The sequence below is a fragment of the Ursus arctos genome, unplaced genomic scaffold, assembly GCF_023065955.2.
Source record: "Ursus arctos isolate Adak ecotype North America unplaced genomic scaffold, UrsArc2.0 scaffold_32, whole genome shotgun sequence".
Lineage (NCBI taxonomy): Eukaryota > Metazoa > Chordata > Mammalia > Carnivora > Ursidae > Ursus > Ursus arctos.
The window spans coordinates 18,932,065-18,936,078 of NW_026623008.1; positions in this window are offsets into that span (position 1 = coordinate 18,932,065).

Below are 4,014 nucleotides of genomic sequence, written 5' to 3' on the forward strand. Positions count from 1 at the left end.
AATCTGAGCTGCAGCTGAGTGAGCTGGGCCCTCACCTCTGTCAGAGCTGGGCCCTGGCCAGCAGGCCAGAGGGGACTTACGAATAGGGTTTCTGGAAGCACTGTAAGAGGTGGGCAGCCTGGGACCCCTGGAACAGCCAGATCAAGGCCTGGGACAGGGCATTTAAGGGCCCCAGCTGGGCAGGGGGAGGACAGGAAAACCAGCCCTACTCAAGCGGCCCTAGTGGTGGTGGGGGAGGGAAAGAAAGGAGGAGACCCCATTTAATCATCACAACCCTATGAAGTATGTATGATTATCTCCATTTCTAGATTAGGACGCCAAGGTTAAGTACCTTGCCTAAGTCCTGCAGGTAGTAAGTGGACTAGCCAGGCCTTGAACCCAGATCTGTCTGAACCTGGAGTCAGAGGCTGTGCACTGGGCTGGGGAGGGGGCCCCAAGACAGCACAGACTGAGAAACCCAGCCTGGAGGTCTTTACACGGTCACCTATTAGGAATTACAAAAGCAGTTTCTGCCCAGTGCCTGCAGCCACACCACCCATCTGGGGTCAGCGCTTCACCACTAAATCTGGCCCCAGGGGCTGCTCTGTTAACTCAACACTGATACCTCCAGCTCCGGCTGCCAGCAGCCTAGAGGCTGGCCCCATCCAAAATAGATTCCAGGTGTGAGGGCGTGGTCAGTCCACTGTGCCTCTGCACGCAGCCACCCCCTGATCTCCCAACTCCCCTCCTCCCCCCTCATTCCTCTGCCCCTACCTGTGGGAAGAAACAAGGTCGGGGCAGTGGGGCAGTGGTGACTGAAACAGCCTGGGTTCTGGATTCAAGTCCCTGAAGTTTGAGTCCAATGCGACCTGCCTAATTGTCCTAAGCAGCTTAGAACAAGCTACTGTACTGATTGTTGGGGGTAGGGGATGGCGGACAGCAGCCAGTGGTTGGGAGCCTACTACGTTCCAGTTTTTTCAGTCTTTAGGACTGCGAGAGGTAAGTATTGGTATCTCCATTTTACACATGAAAGAACCTGAGGCTCAGAGGGGAAGCAATTTGCCCAAGGTCACCCACAGCTTTGGCTCTGGAACCAAGGAAGACCTAGGTTTTGAGCCTGGCTATGCTTTGGTGGTCTTGGGCAAGTTACTTGACCTCTCTGAGCCTCAATTGCCTCATTTACAAAGATGATATTAAATTAATATTAATACCCAACTTAGAAAATTATTGTGAGGATTTTAAGGAGTAATGTTAAAACTCTTAGCATGGTATCTGGTACAGAGAAGGTCCTCAGTCAACATTATTATGATTAATTCAATTATCTGACCAGCGCGAGGTTTCGCTCCCCAAGAGTACCACTACTCTGGGGCTAGGGAAAATTTTTAACCTTCCCAGATCAATCCAAGAGGTCTTCCTGAGAGAAGGGGCATTTTTGTCTCAGTTTACCCCGAGACCATACGTTCGCTAGGTGTGGGCATGGGTGTGGTGGGGCTGGGGGTGGGGGTATTTGGGAGAAGGTGTAAGAGCTGAGGTAGAGAGAATTACCTCAGTCTGGTGTGGAGGGGTCAGGTCAGGTCTAAACATGGGCAGGCCACCAGACCTCGTTCTCGGAGGATGTCCCAACAGCCTGCTTGGGCACCTTGGAAGATAAACAGGTTGTCACCCTCCGAGCCCCAAGTGAACCTGATAAACCCTGGCAGGCCTGAGGGGAAGAGTGGAGGCCCATCTATAAATATTCCATGACTCAGGCTCAGCGTCCTGTTGAAAGAGCCGCTTGTGTTTATGGCTCTGTTGCTCTGGGGAGGCATTCCAGCACAGGGAGCAAGGTCTAGGCCACCCTGAGGTCTCAGACCACCCATTTCGCTCTGCTGGGGCCGATATGGGTCTGCGGCTTCGTGTCCAGTCCATTACGGGATTCGGGAAATCTCTCACCTCTGGGTCTTCTTCTCTTTTCTTTCCTTTTTTTTTTTTTAAATTAAAGATTTATCTGTTTATTTGAGAGAGAGAGAGCGAGCCAGGGGAAGGGCAGAGGGAGAGGGAGAGAGAGAATCTCAAGCAGAATCCCCACTGAGCATGAAGCCCAACAACTCGGGCCTTAATCCACGACCCCGAGATCATGACCCGAGCTGAAACCGAGAGTCCGACACCCAACCAACTGAGCCACCCAGGCGCCCCCACCTGTGGCCCTTCTGTCACCTGGAAATGAGACATATCTCTCGACTTTAGACAGATGGGCTCTGAGGCAGGATAGTCTAGTGGTTGGGCACACAGGGTTGTTGTTTTTTTTAATTGTTTATTTTTTGTTAATTTAAATTCAATTAATTATTATTAGTTTTAGAGGTAGAGGTCAGTGATTCATCAGTCTTATATAACACCCAGTGCTCATTACATCACATGCCCTCCTTAATGTCCATCACCCAGCTACCCCATCCCCCCACCCTCCTCCCCTCCAGCCACACTGTTTCTTTCCTGAGATTAAGAGTCTCTTATGGGGGGAGGGGGGGCTGGATGGCTCAGTCAGTTAAGTGTCTGCCGTCGGCTCAGGTCATGATCCCAGGGTCTTAGGATCGAGCCCCACGTCAGGGGCTGGGGGGGGTCCCTGGGGTCCCTGCTCAGTGGGGAGTCTGCTTCTCCCTCTCCCTCTGACTGCCGCTCTGCCTGCTTGTGCTCTCTCTCTGTCAAAAAAAAAAAGTCTCTAGTGGTTTGTCTCCCTCTCTGATTTCGTCTTGTTTTATTTTTCCTTCTGTTCCCCTATGATCCTCTGTTTTGTTTCTTAAATTCCACATATCAGTGAGATCATATGATAATTGTTTCTCTCTGATTGACCTATTTTGCTTAGCGTAATACCCTCTAGTTCCATCCATGTCGTTGCAAATGGCAAGATTTCATTGTTTTGATGGCTGGGAAGTACTCCATTGTAAAAATATACACATCAGGGGCGCCTGGGTGGCACAGCGGTTAAGCGTCTGCCTTCGGCTCAGGGCGTGATCCCGGCATTATGGGATCGAACCCCACATCAGGCTCCTCCGCTAAGAGCCTGCTTCTTCCTCTCCCACTCCTCCTGCTTGTGTTCCCTCTCTCACTGGCTGTCTCTATCTCTGTCGAATAAATAAAAAAATAAAATAAATAAAATAAAAACATACACACCACATCTTCTACATTCATTCTTCTGTTGATGGACATCTGGGCTCTTTCCACAGTTTGGCTCTTGTGGACATTGTTGCTATAAACACTGGGGTGCAGGTGCCCCTTCAGATCACTACGTCTGTATCTTTGGGGTGAATACCTAGTAGTGCAATTGCTGGGTCATACGGTAGCTCTATTTTCAACTTTTTGAGGACCTTCCGTACTGTTTTCCAGAGTGGCTGCACCAGCTGGCATTCCCACCAACAGGGGCACACAGGTTTTCATGGTGCCAGGAAACCATGGGCTCAAGTCCCAATTTCATCCCTGAACTAGCTATGTGACCTTAAAGCAGTGACTTTACCTTTCTGAATTTCAGTTTCCTGAACTATAAAATGGGCATAGCAATGGAAATTCCTTCATAGGTTTGTCATGAGGATGAGAAAAGAGGGTCTATAAGGCACTTAACACAGTAACCAGCATGTAGCAAACCTTCAGTTAATAGTCGGTATTATCCTGGGGCACCTGGGTGGTGCAGTCAGTGGAGTGTCTGACTCTTGGTTTCGCCTCAGATGGTGATCTCAAGGTCATGGAATCGAGCCCTAGTCAGGCTCCGAGCTTAGCATGGAGTCTGCTTGGGATTCTCTCCCCTTTTCCTCTACCCTCTCTCCTTCTCCCTCTGCCCCTCTTCCTCTGCCCCTCCCACTCATGCTCTCTCTCTCTCTGAAATAATTGTATAAATCTTTTTTTTTTGTAGGTATTATACCTACAAATTAAGCTGTTTAAAATACTTGGCAAAGAGGATACTTGGGGACTTGTTTCCCTCAGAGAGATACTTAGGGAGTCGGTGGTTACCCCAGACTTTTACCATCTCTCTGCTTCCCAAATATGAAGAGCCAAGGTATGCAGAAA